The sequence below is a fragment of the Lissotriton helveticus genome, chromosome 10, assembly GCF_964261635.1.
Source record: "Lissotriton helveticus chromosome 10, aLisHel1.1, whole genome shotgun sequence".
NCBI lineage: Eukaryota > Metazoa > Chordata > Amphibia > Caudata > Salamandridae > Lissotriton > Lissotriton helveticus.
The window spans coordinates 37,166,508-37,181,314 of NC_136071.1; the positions used below are offsets into that span (position 1 = coordinate 37,166,508).

Consider the following 14,807-nt stretch of genomic DNA (forward strand, 5'->3'; position numbering starts at 1 on the left):
CTGATTCAGGCTTGTGAATCTATGAAAGACACCCATAATACTGGATAAGAAATGCGTTACTTACCTTTAACTGCAGTTATCCAGTATTGGTGTCTTTCATAGATTCACATGCAACCCTCCCGCCTCCCTTGGAAGGACTCACCTATCTCTCTATCAGTGCTACGCCTACTTAGCTTGGTCCGTACGAAAATCTGAGAGACTGAGGCTCCTGACAGGAAGGTTCTAGAGGGAGGTGTTAGCTGATTGGCTCTCTTCTAGAGTTTGGTCCTTTTTACAAAAGGACATAGATAGGCTACTAAGGTGAGGCCCTTAGGCCTACTTCTCTCTATATATGTCTATAGGACATTACTTTTCTATGTACCAGAGACTCCCGTCTCGACGACGGGGAATGATTCAGGCATGTGAATCTATGAAAGACACCAATACTGGATAACTGCAGTTACAGGTAAGTAACGCATTTCTTCAGCCACACATGTGTCGCCTCGAGTGGCAGTCTGTTGTGCGAGCATGAGCTCCATGGCAGAGGTCACTCTGGCCATCCCCACAGAGAAATTGGTGCAGCACTGAACAATAGCATCCTGCATCGCCACTGACCATCTGCACAGCATGGAGGTTGCAGTCGCAAATCTGTTTAGGGCTTTTGTCTGCTGCCACACATCCACATGAGCCTTGCGCCTCTCCAAGTGGTCCCTGTCCATCTTGTCGCACAGGACAGTCATGCACTGGGTCATGTCTGTAATGCCAGATGCCATTGACTGCATGCTCTCAGAAATGTCTCCTATGCCCTTGCCTATGTCATCCAGCTTGTTGTTAGTGGTGCGTGCCTGCCTCTAAACACCCATCATTGCTTTCGCCTGCAGGCGCTGGACTTTGACCATGGTGGCCTCCAGACCGCAGAAGACCCCCTGACCGTGATGCTCTTCAGCTGCCTCCCGTGACCTTCGTCCTCGGACACTGGCCCGCACAGCTCTAGGAGTGGGCTGCTGCTCAGCGTTGGCTGACTCTAGGGGATTGATGGCCATGTCACCCTCATCCTCTTCCTCCTCAGATGTTTCCAGTATGCGGGTAGGGGGCACATCAAGCCGCCTTGCCCTTTCCAGCACTGGGGACGGAGTTGTCGGGTGGGGGACTGTGCAGCCGCTCCTGACTCCTGACTCCCAAACAAAAGAGGAGACTGAGGCTGTGGTGTTGTTGTATCCTCAGGTGACTTGGCTGCCTGCTCTGTGTCCTTCCCTCCATGTACTGTGCTGGGACCAGCTTCTTCTCTCCTCTTCTCCCTATCCTTGGCTGTGCTGCGCGATGACTCTCCTGTGGACAGACATGGACATTGTGTCAGTGAAGTAGTTCACCTGTGTCTCTTGATTAAACACACTACTATCACACATTTGCCTGTCCCTCATTTGCTTATGCTAGTAGTGTGTTGCATCCCTTGCTGTATGGTATGCTGACTGCATAGAGGTATCTACCTATGACTACGTCTCCCATTATGCATTGCTGGGCATTAGTAAAACCTGTTCTGGAGTGTGATGTAGGCACACAGGGCCCGATTCACAGAACTAACTTAAGACAAAATCCTAAACTTACTACTTTTGGTATTCACAGAAGTTAGGATTTTGTCTTAAGTTTGTCTTAAGACAAACTTAAGACAGACTTAAGACAGACTTTAGTTAGGATTTTGTCTTAAGTCTGTCTTAAGTCTGTCTTAAGTTTGTCTTAAGACAAACTTAAGACAAAATCCTAACTTCTGTGAATACCAAAAGTAGTAACTTTAGGATTTTGTCTTAAGTTAGTTCTGTGAATCGGCCCCACAGAGTGTGGAAGGGGAATAGGTAAATGGGTTAATGACAATGTACATGCATCTTACCTTGTTTCTTTGCAGCTCTTGCAGAGCTGTCTGCGTCCCCAATGCTATGGATGGATTCAGGCTCAAGGGTGGATTCTACCAGCTCCTCAATGTCGGTGAGTTGTGGTGCTCGGTTTCTTCCTCCCCCTGTTGCTGCAGCTTCTTTTCGGTGGGCAGCTAGTTTCTTTTTGGTAATGATGCGAAGGTCATACCACCTTTTTTTAAATCGTCTATTTCACGGTGGGTGACACCAATGCCATTTACCTTTGCTTGTATATCAATCCAGGTGGTGCGCTTGATGGACTCAGCAACATGCAGTGATTGTTTCCCAAAAACCTTGCTGTAATGTCTGACAACCTCTGCAACAAGCACCTGCAGTTCTTCAGGGCTGAATTTCAATTTTCTTCTGCACTCAGCAGCATCCCTCTGTCCATCCTGACAATCCATGGTGCTGTACAGGTAAGCTCAGGGAAGCCTGCTCCTCAGTCTGTCCTCCTGCTCTCCTGACTGTTGGTTTCTGTACCTGCATGGGTGTGGCCACTGCCAGGTACTGGGGAGGGGTGCTTGATTCTGATTGGTTGATTCCACTGTACCTTTGGGTTTGGGTGTGGTTGGTGTTCCTGATTGGTTCACAGGCTCACATGTTTGTCAGTTTCAAATTTCTGATTCGGTATTTACCGAATCGGTATTTTCAGATTCTGTAAATTCCGATTCGGTAAAACCCATTCATTCCTATGGGCCATGGGCCCATTGGATGGGCCATGGGCCCATTGGAATGTATGGGTTTTACCGAATCGGAATTTATCGAGTCGGAGAATACCGATTCGGTAAATACCGATTTCAGATTCCGAGTGATTCTGAATCGGTAATTTTTACCAGTTTTTTACCTACATCTCATTTTTCGATTCTGAAATACCGATTCGGTATGAGTCGGTATTTTAGAATCGGTAAAATAATTTTACCTATATCTGGCCCTTAATGTTGTAAGGCGCAGCAGTCCAGTAATACTGCAGGAATTGTTACTCCAGTATTGGAACGTTCATAGATTCACATGCCTGAATCATTCTCCGTCGTCGAGACGGGAGTCTCCGGTATGAAAAAAAAGCAGTGCTTAGTAGTATAGCAAACTGAAAAGAGACCTAGGCCCATTTCCCTTTTGCAACCCATAGCCTTTGTTATGTAAAAAAGGCCCAAACTTTTCCCTGAACCAATCAGAGCTCCTCACCCTCTAGAACACTCCTGAGAGAACCTTCTGCCCCTCAGATTTTTCTACGGCACGTTGTGCTAGGGAGTCTCCTTTGAGCTCTGCTGAAACTCTTTACTTCTACAGTATTTTGACTTGGATTTTAGGTTTCTTCATCAACCATGTCTGAGAAAGAGAAAAAAGGATTATTTAGAGCTTGTTCAACCTGCTCCAAGAAGAGGCTGTTTACAGATGACCCTCACAAGGACTGCATCTACTGTCTCTATCCAGACCATAAGGCAGCAGATTGTAAGGTATGTCGTATCTTTTCAAATAAGACCTTGCGAGATCGTGAGGGAAGGCTACTGATCTGGCTTCAGAAAGTCAAAGCCAGGAAGGAAATCTTCTCAAGTGAGAGTGAGGAGGAATCTGTGGCGTCTAAGAGATCTCAGAAGAGAAGTAGATCTCCTCAGACACATTCCTCAGGGGAAAGACATGAGAAGGCCCCAAAAAAGACCACTCCAGGGTCTTCAGGGCGCAGTCCCTCAAAATCCCCTTCAGTCTCATCTAAGGGGAAGAAGGGATCTGCCAGTGAGGTGAAAGGAGCAAAATCCACCTCAGATCCACCACAGTCACCTCAGAAGATCAAGATTACCATCAAACGATCTTCTTCTGCGCCTTCTGAGGAGAAATCAACTCCGTCGACGGGACCGTCGACTAAAAAGGGACCATCGACGTCGACGAAGACACCTCAGTCGTCAACGAAAAAGGATAAGGCTGGTGAGAAAACAGCTTCGACGATTTCACCGTCGACGACTATATCGTCGACGGTGAAGGCGTCGACGACCGTGTCAAAGGCAGCGTCGACGACGGCAGCGTCGACGAGGACTGTGTCGACGATGACGTCGACGAGGACAGCGTCGACGGTCACTACAACGTCGACGGTGGCGTCGACAACAATGACTTGGTCGACGACGCCGAGGGAAAAAACACCAGAAAAAAGGTTGGTGCCTTGGAAAAAACCTATAACACCTGAGGTTACATCTCCAAGCAAGGTCTCCCCATTGCTACCGTCTCACTTACTGGAGGAGGAAGATTCGCAGGAAGATGATGAGTATGGTATTGCCAGTAGCCCTTCGCAATTACAGGTCAAGTACCAAGAAGACGATTCTGAGGAGGAATATGGGGGTTATCAAGAACAACCCCAAGAACAACACCGATATCGCCAACAGCAACGAGAGGAGATGACAAGTGTGCCATCCTCTTTGTTGAAGGATCTCCAGGGAATGTTGGAGGATTATATGAAAAGATACCCAGCGACTCCAGTCGCTCAACAGGCCATAGAGGCTACTCCACATCCACGATCGGTTCCAGGGACTCCGATTCGTAGGAGAGAAATTGTGCCGGAACCTACTGTTAGGTCCCCACCACCGACAACAGCCCACGATACCTCGGATGAGGATCAAGAGGATGGTGAGATTGCGGACACAAATACGGAATGGAATGACTATATCGCCCAATCACCTTCAACTCCTCCGCAGAGACCAGTGGACTCTCCACCGGAGGACATTGGTAGATTTCATAATTTGATGGAGAGAGCCACTAAGAGGTTTGCACTGACCATGACAGAAGAGAAAACGGAATGTTTTCTATATGACTTTAAAGACTCGTATCGGAGATCTGTACGATCTCTGCCTATAGTGTCTCATATCTGGAAGGAAGGATTGAAGGTCATGGAGACGCCAGCGACGGTAACACCGGTTCTGGCCAGACTGGATAAAAAGTATAAAGCACCGGTCGATGCTCCATCTTGCCTTTTGGGTCATCCCAAACCGTATTCTGTTATCACGCAGGCGGCACAACAGAAATCCAGGAACCCATCTGCTCCGATTGCAACACCTCCAGACAAAGAGGGCAGAAGGTTGGATAACGCAGGGAAGGGTTTTTCATTAATGTCTGCTCTGCTTGTAAGAGCCGCTAATGCCCCTATATTGGGGGGGTATGACTGGCAGATGTGGTGCGACCTGTCTCCATACGTTAACCTGGTGGCAGATCCAGACAAGCAGGAGGCGAAGAAAATTCTCATGGAAGGAGAGAGGACTTCGGCTGAAGTCATAGACTGCGCTATGGATATAGCGACCACGGCATTTAGATCCTTGGGAGGAGCTGCGGTCCTGCGCAGGCAAGGTTGGCTGCGAGCAACAGCATTTAGGCCGGAGGTGCAAAACAAAATCTTAGACCTCCCTTTCAATGGAGAATAATTATTTGGAAAACATATAGATGATATGCTGGAAAATATCAAGAAGGATACTGATACGGCGAAGGCTCTGGGAACGCTGCAGTACAGGAAAACCCCTTTTCGTGGCTCCAGGGGAAGAGGACAATCCACGTATAGAGGAGGATACCAACAAGGGAGATATTCGTCTTCTTATCAGTCCTCATCGCAGCCGTACCGTCAGCAATATAACCAGCGTCAGTCAGGAGGATACACAAAATCAACCCCAAGAGGACGTGGTGGCCGAGGAAAGGACAACACCCGTCGGCAATGACAACCTCCATCTTCCGGCTCTGTCAGATGCTCCCCTGGGTGGAAAGATTGCTCACTATCTTCACAATTGGTGGAAAATAACAACGGACCAATGGGTCCTCAAAATTGTTCAATTCGGTCACACCCTAGAATTTCTTCAGACGCCCCCTTGTACGCCACCGATGCACCAGAGAGCCAATCATCTACATCAACTCCGGCAGGAGATTCGGACAATGCTCCGAAAGGGAGCAATAGAACCGGTACCGAAATCCCAGGAAAACAAGGGGTTTTACTCCCGGTTTTTTTTTATCAAGAAAAACAAGCTCCAGTGGGGCCCCATTCTGGATCTCAGATCCTTAAACACCTATCTCAAGAAACAATCTTTCAGGATGGTATCCCTACAGGACATCCTTCTGTTATTAAACCCAGGAGATCATATGACCACATTGGACCTACAAGACGCATATTTCCACGTGCCGATACATCCTGCACACAGGCAGTACCTTCGGTTCTGGGTAACCGGAAGACATTACCAATTCAGGGTACTGCCATTCGGCTTGAAGTCAGCGCCAAGAGTTTTCACGAAATGCCTGGCTCCAGTGGCGGCTGTGTTGAGGAAGCAAAGACATCTAATACTTCCTTACCTCGACGACTGGTTAGTCAAAGCACCATCAAAGACACAGGCCAGAGCATCGACGCAAGCTTGCATAGACTTATTCGCCGATTTAGGATTGACTCTAAACGAGGGAAAGTCAAACCTCCACCCAGCAAGAGTGATCACATTTCTGGGGGCAATATTGGACACGGAATGCAACAAAGCGTTTCCCTCCGAGGAAAGACAACTGAGGATTGTGTCCCTCTTCCAAGACTTGGGAAAAAGAAAGTCTCTTTCAGTCCGCAGGTACAAATCATTGCGGGGCACAATGTCCTATTGTATTCCAATGGTACCTTGCTGCAGGCTAAGGATGAGACTATGGCAGGAACAGATCGATCTCCAATGGCGTTAGGCGGAGGGATCTTTCGACGATACAATAAAGGTGACACCAGTAATGCTGCAGGCAGCAAAGTGGTGGACGCAAAAGGCAAATGTGTCTCAAGGACTGACGTTTCTAGCAAGAGCAGCTCCGCTAGTGGTAACAACGGATGCATCGTTAGAAGGATGGGGAGCTTTCCTTCAGGACCTTCAGGTCAGCGGCCGTTGGAAGGCAGAGGAGCAGCAATTACATATAAATCTGCTGGAGCTCAGGGCGATCCGCTTGGCATTACTGGCTTTTCTGCCAAGGATAAAAGGTGCGCCGGTGTTGGTAAGAACAGACAACACCACGGCGATGCATTATGTGAACAAGCAAGGGGGAACAAGATCTCTCTGCCTGTCTCAGGAAGCCCAGGAGATATGGGAATGGGCTATTCAGCAGGGAATATCATTGACAGCAGAACACCTCCCGGGGGATCAAAACGTCAAGGCAGATACTCTCAGCCGGCAAAAAATCGTCCTGCCACGAATGGGAACTAGACCAGGAGATCCTGGACAGCGTCTTTCGGAGATGGGGAACACCGATGGTGGACCTCTTCGCTACAAGGGAAAACAGGAAATGCCAGTGCTTCGCAAGCTGGCTTCCCCAGAGGGGATCTTGGGGGAATGCGTTTTCCATGGCATGGTCCGGCATCTTTGCCTACGGTTTTCCTCCAATTCCTCTTCTCCCCCGCGTACTGGTGAAGATCAAGAAAGAGCTGTGCAGGCTGATCCTAGTGTGCCGGGCTATTATGTGTTTGATCCTAGTAGCCCCATGGTGGCCCAGACAACACTGGTTCACGGAACTGCTTCTACTGTCTGAGGACCGTTCAATTCGGTTGAGCCTGATTCCATCGCTTCTGACAATGTCCAAGGGGCAGGTGCGCCATCCGGACCCGAAATCCTTGCGATTAGCAGCCTTTCTCCTGAACACTGTGAGTTTAGCCATCTGAACATCTCACATGAATGTAGGGTGATCCTGTCCAAGGCCAGAGCGGAGAGTACCAACAAAACCTACAGAATGTGTGGTATATAAATAAATAATACCGGATCTAGGTTTGACTGGACATAGCAATAACAGATAGCTCAATAAATAAGAGTCAAGATTCGAGGTAGTAGGAGTTTGCAGGTTTAATACAGCATAAAGGACAGGAACAGGGCAACCTGCACGGGAACAGGATGGCAGCGCTGCCTGGGACAGGATTGGACTGGCGTAACATTTAATAACAGTGTACAAGCATATATACTAAAACAGTTGCATTACAATACATACGATAGGCGGAGCAGTGGGTGTGGTCAATAGCAGTCGCGAAAGATAAGGGTGAAAGTAGGTGTAACAGGAGGCGTATACATAGACATGTGATGTAAACGTAACAGAATATGTCATAAATGGGGCGGAAACATGGAGGGGGCTACCTAAGGAGCCGGGACCTCTAACCTAATGGTGCGCGCAAACTGACAATGACGTGTTACTGGGAGAAGCTGGGGGCTATGAACTCTGCGCTAGGAGTAGAGACTGAAGTCTGGAGAGTCAGGGCGACATGTACCTAAACCCTATCTAGTATCTAATGTTTAGAGAACATGTTGATATAAACTAAGAGTCAGGAGGGGAGAGGCTAACAGACTCTAAGACTGGAGCATGCATTATTCTACATGTAGTGCGTGATGAAGAATATTAAATGACCATTAAATGCAGTATTTCTCCTACATGGAGACGTAAAGGCTAGACAATGACGGAAACTATTGATGCGATTCAGTAGCTTAGGAATGCAAAAAAGGAGGGCTGGACTGATAACTAGAATCATAACATACTCTTGGCAGACTCGTAGGCAGAGCCAGGCCGAGCCGGGCACTGCGAGGCAGGAAGTAAGTGAAGGGTCGAGGATACAGGTGGGGGCTGTATCGCTCCTCAGCGAGGGTTCAGGAGACAGGAGCTGAATCTGGTGTCCGGGCCCTTTTGAGGCCTAGAAACGGGGACTTTTCAATGAAATAACGTGCACACTGGGAAACGTGGCAACGTAGCTTTACATAGGCCTAATACTCGTAGCTTTCACGAGAACTGGAAACTGGCATACTAGAGATGGACACAACTGTAATCGCGTCTTTAATCGATCATGGGGAATACATATGCATATTAATCATGCACGTATAACATAAGATGGGGAACACGTAGGGACACAGAACATGGCAAAATTTACTTTTCCACATTCCCTCCTTGTCACTACGTTTCCATCAGGAAACATCAATATTCATGATACCATCTATCATTTCATACAGTATCATTTGCTCGTCTCGGATTTTCTTGGAACGGGATTTAGAACGGGACTTGGGACTAGGAATACAAGAGGTAGTACAAATGCCACAAATCGCAGGGCCACATTGTATACAGAGGCAGCAACTGAATATGATCGCTACTGCAATACCTAGAAAGGACAATACTTTCCATCCCCAGGCGGAAATTATATTCCAGAACCAACCGGACCATGTCCAGGTGCCTGGATCTTGGTGTAACATATGGGCAATTTTATGGAGTCTGGTTATAGCTGAATAAACAGACGGTGCGTTATTAGGAATGAAAATGCAGCAACTAGATCCGATGACTCTACATGCCCCGCCCCTATCGGCCAGTATGACGTCAAGGACGAGACGATTCTGGAGCACGACAATTCTCATAAAGGATTGCTCTTCGGTTAAATTACCTAGAGCAGAAGTAGTCTCAATCACTACTGCTTCGAGTGTTCTGGTTAATCTACGTATCAGTTTACTATTCACAACAGTACCTAAATAGGGAAATACACCTTTATTGATATCTATGTATTGTTCTAGAGCAGTTTCAGTATAATCGACAATCGGGAGGTCTCTTTTGTGTCTGATATGTACTAGGTGGGAGTTCCTATGGTAGTCAGGTGGGGCTAGAAAAACTGGTGGCAGTAGGAAGGCAATGTAACAGGTTCCCTCCCAATCGAGGGGCAGACGAACATATGCGGTCTGACCACAAACAAAATAAGAATGACGTGAAGCTTTGAAAATAGATTTCCTACTGTCACTATACTTGACAATAGTAGTACAATCACTATGTCCTACATGTACGGAACCATTCTTTCGGACACATAATTCGCCTTTAACTGGTAGTACTGACATAGCAGGTAAGTCTGGAGTAGTATCAGACTGAACATTCAGGACCATAAAATTCGAAGAATAATTACCTAAATTATAAACTTCATTTTCTAGATCTAACCCTGTTCTGTGGGGAAGACCTTGCTTGTCTGGAAAACATGTACTGTTAAGAAAAGACATATCTGTTGAGGATGACGTTAACGTGGACCATGCTCCACACGAACCATTATGTGAGAATGGATAAGGAAAGAGTGGCAGAACTCCCTTCGGTGTCTGGAAAGGGGGGAGTCGACCACACACCCAACAATTAGTGGCATTGCTGGTCTGGTGTGAATAATGTAACATGCGGATAAAGGAATTATTACGCATAGCAAGACGATATGAGAGTTCATGAGGAGGCAGATCACTAAACGTGTGCTCTACTGTAACATTAGAAGACTTATTTACATGAGAAACTGGAAAATACAAATAAAATGCATAACCTGTGCAGGTAATCATAAGGCTGAAAAACAATATGAAACTTAGAAAAACGATACATCGGATTGAGTTTTGACTAACTCTCTCACTATGGGGGTCTATTTTATACATGTCAGAAACCGGTCTAACCGTTTCACCTAGGGGAGGACTTAGACAATCAAACTGGCTGACTTATTTTACTAGACCTTAATTTTAGCTTGTACTCCTGTTGCGGAGTTTTCTCTAACAGGGAGGGATTTGTATCATAGTCTTTTGCGGGACAGTCCTTAAGAATAGTATTTTGGCAATCTTTGAAATCCTCGGAAACGTTCTTGGAAACAGTCTTTAATCCATAAAACTTTTTCACGTGAGACAGGTGGACCCAGCCCTTCCTGCCTTCCAGCTTGACGGCAGTACGGGTGGCCAGGAGGACTTGCTTGGGCTCCTTCCAGCGGGGCTCCAGCGGACTTGAACGATCAAAATTCCGGACAAGAACCATGCATCCGGGAACGATGTCATGCGGTGCCACCTCGGTATTGTCTGGAAATGCGGCGGAAACCTGTGAACGACAAGAGTGTAGGGCAGACATCAAGGAAGCTAGGTAATCTGTCAGCATATTACTTGAAACATCGGTAATACTTCGGGGTCTAGGTGTACCCCACACATTAGGGGGGCGGCCGAATACGACCTCGTACGGGGACAGACCTGATCTGGAATGTGCGACCATGCGCATATAAAACAAAGCGACTGGCAGGGCTACTAGCCAGTCCACACCTTTCTCTTTACATATTTTGGCGATGCGGATTTTCAGGGTCTGGTTATGTCTCTCTACGAGACCGGCTGCTTCAGGATGGCGTACACAATGGAACTTCCACTGGTACCCTAACAAAAGGGAAACATGTTTCATGAGTTCAGATGAGAATGGCTGGCCGTTGTCAGAATATACGACCCTAGGGAGTCCGTAGCGGGGGAAGAATTCACGAACCAACTGCTTGGCAGTGGTCGCGGCTGTGTAATCTGGGACCGGATATGCCTCTGTCCACCTGGACAAAGCGCATACAACTACAAGGGCATACTTGAAACCTCGACATCGCTCCATCTGAATATAATCCATTTGGAGGACTTCAAAAGGATGGTCAGGGGGCTGGAATCCACCTTGTTCCACCGGGACACTTTTACCTGGATTAAACTGGCAACATATCATACAGGTACGGACCTTCTGCTTGGCTGCAGCTCGTAAATGCTTGTTGAACCAAATGTTCTGGATACTATCTAACATAGCTTTTTCTCCTAAATGTGCTGGACTATGTGCGGTATTGATAATGACTTGAACCATTGAGTCGGGGAGAAACCATGTGGCTCTACCCTTCGTTACCCATCCCTGATCTGTCTGGACCCCTCCTTGTTCGGACCATTTCTTGATTTCATCGGGAGTAGCATGTAACTGGATATCTATGACATCTTGAGTAGGGTCCTTAACTGTCATACAGGTAGTCGGAGCTGGAGTATGTGTCTGTGTTGGATTAACTGGAATGTCTGGAGTCTGTGCTGTAAGCTTGGCTGTGCGATCTGCTAGATCATTACCTTGAGAAATGGTGTCAGTAACTTTCGTATGTGCTTTGCACTTCATGATAGCAATAGATGTCGGTAAGTGTATGGCATCCAACAGAGCTTGAATAAGGAGACCATGCTGAATCTTGGTTCCATGAGAAGTCATGAAACCTCTCTCCTGCCAGAGCACTCCGAAGTCGTGTACAACTCCGAATGCGTAGCGTGAATCTGTATAAACATTAACTTTCAGGTTCTTAGCGTGTATGCAGGCTTGTGTCAGAGCAACTAGCTCTGCTGCTTGAGCAGACAGGGTGTCAATACGGTGTGTTTCTATAACTTCAGTGTCAGTAGTCACTGCATACGCGGCTACTAGTTCTCCTGTACTTGTTCTCATACATGAACCATCCACATAAAGTGTCAGGTCGGGATCTGGTAATGGAATATCTGTCAGATCTTGTCTTGGCTTTGTCATAGTGTTAACTACTTCCACACAGTCGTGTGTGGCAGGATTCGAAGTAACTGACGGTAACAGTGTAGCAGGATTTAGAACGTTGCAGCGTCTGATTTCTATGTGTGGCTGGAACAGTGTCAGTTCATAACCTGTTAAACGTGCAATTGTCAAGTGCTGAGTCTGTGTTCGGTTTAAAAGAACTTCCACGGAGTGTGGAACTTGTACTGTCAAGGAATGTCCTAATACTATGGAATCACTTTGTCTGATAGCTAGTGCTGTGGCTGCAACTGACTTGAGGCACGCAGGCAGAGCCTGGGCTACAGGATCTAGTGTGCTCGAAAAATAAGCACAGGGCTTGTATTGTCCTGCTTGATCTTGTGTGAGAACAGATAATGCTGTACCTTCACGTTCTGTGACGAAAAGTGTAAAAGGCTTACTGTAGTTCGGTGTAGCTAGAACTGGAGCTTGACATAAAGCTTTCTTTAACTCATTGAAACTAAGTGTATGTTCAGATGTCCAAGGGAGGACAGTCGATACAGCTCCCTCCTGTGTCGTTAACTGTATCAGTGGCTTGGCTAGGAATGCATACTGAGGAATCCATTGTCTGCAGTAAGAAGTAAGGCCGATAAAAGCACGTACCTCCTTCTGTGTCTTGGGCTGAGGAAGACTCGCTATTAACTGGATACGGTCTGGTGTCAACTGCCTACCCCACTTGGACAGTAAGTGGCCTAAGTAGATCACTTGCTGTACACAGAATTGAAGCTTTGAAGGGGACACCTTGTGCCCCATCTCTGCTAAGAAATATAAGACTGTAAGTGATGCTCGCTCGCAAGCACGTTCAGAACGGGCTGTGATCAGTAGATCATCGACATACTGGAGCAGGGCAGTGTCAGTTGGCATGTGAATATTGTCTAGTTGTCTCTTAAGTGCTTGACTGTAAATACTAGGACTTTCTGTGAAACCTTGAGGAGCTCGTGTGAACATATAGCTCCTTCCATTTAAACAAAATCCGAAAAGAAACTGGCTGTCTGGATGAATGGGGACACTGAAAAACGCGTTCTTGAGGTCTATGACTGTGAAAAATGAGGCTTCGGAATCAATGGCTGTCAATAGGGATGAGATATTTGGGACTACTGGATACTGGGGGATGATACATTTATTGAGTTCTCGAAGGTCAATCACTAATCGATATACTGGGGGTGCATTTGGATCAGTACGTTTCATGACTGGAATGATCGGAGAATTACATACATTGGAGTCAGTTTCTACAACTACTCCTTGAGCGATGAGCTCGTCAATAATTTTGGATAAGGCTGCTACAGCCTCAGGTGGCAATCTGTACTGTCTGATTCGTGGTAACACTACACCTGGTTTGAGAGTCACACGATGGGGTGTGATTTGCATATAACCTACATCAGTTGGACCTTGCGCCCATAGATGCTGCGGAACATTAGACAATCTCGGATCAAAATCTCGTAATACATAGTGACCCTTGAAGTCACGTAGAAACAGGCGTATTCCCTCTGGGGAGCAGCAAATAACTGCACCTAATTCTTTCAGTGTCTTAATACCTAACAGATTTTCTGGACACGACTTCGTAAGTAACAGATCAGTAGTGCGGGACAATGGACCTACTTCTAGAGTAACTGGCTTAGATATCTCGTTTACAATAGGCTTTCCTGAAAATCCAAGGGAAACATTTCTAGAGCCTGCGGGCAACAGGACTTTTAACATTTTAATTATATCTGGATACGTGTATTCTCCCATACGGAGCATGTCTTTTAATTCTCGGTGGAACCCTGCTGGATCTTTGTCATGACAGGGAATTAATTTCTTCATTTCTAAGAGTTCCATCTTTGTAATCGGGGTGTAAACAAACACTCGTTGCATTTCACCATCCGCTGTCCTGACTGGGTGTACTTCTCGTAACGGATTCTGTCTATCTATGTAAAACGGTTTACTTTCTGGAGGTGAGACATGAACAAAATGAGGGTTCAAGAACGCACTATATTTGTGACGCTGTTCTAGAATGACACTAATTAAATCGGTACCTAAACCTTTCCATCTATACTGGAGTAACTCGTTCAGGACATCATGTAACGGACCTGGATCAGAATGTTGACCCTCATACAGAGTAATGAGGTGCTGGATCATATACATACCCACCAGTCGTTGCTCGGCTGGGGGCAGTTTCAGAAACATTTGTGCCACTATTTCGTCTGGAAAAGTGGTAGAATCAGTAATCCATCGGACTGCTGATCGGGCTAGTTCTTGTTCATGCATAGTACTTAACTTACTATAACCGATTCGTGATTTCAGAATGTGATCGGTAGCTTGAAATACTTGTTCTAGAGAACCTTGTTCTGGTGCTGGAAGATGAAAAACTGACTTGTGTTTTAGGCGTAAATGGCGGTCTGGAAATCTAGATTTTCCTACATACGCTATTCTGGCGGGATTCTCGTCCTCTACCTCTTCCGTAGAAGAGTCATTCTCTTTCTCGCTTACTTGTGCTGCTTTACGTTGTTCGTGTAACTTTATTATTTCTTTACGAATTCTCTTGTACATACTCTCTATACTACTGATAGTTCTGTGTTTACCCTCGGCTATATTATCACTCCACCTTGTCAGGATTCTCTTTCGGCTGGATCTTTGGTCGGATAATCTTGT

At 46.5% G+C, this 14,807-nt stretch overlaps 1 long non-coding RNA gene across 1 annotated transcript in view; it reads left to right on the forward strand.

Annotated features, from left to right (window-relative positions):
• The window catches only part of LOC144785844 (uncharacterized), a 100,583-nt gene that overhangs the window by 51,765 nt on the left and 34,011 nt on the right, over positions 1–14,807 (forward strand). Inside the window, exons 3-5 of the long non-coding RNA XR_013602047.1 lie at positions 861–1,065; positions 1,880–1,959; positions 2,130–2,302. This is a non-coding gene — a long non-coding RNA (uncharacterized LOC144785844). The remainder of the gene's footprint in view (positions 1–860; positions 1,066–1,879; positions 1,960–2,129; positions 2,303–14,807) is intronic.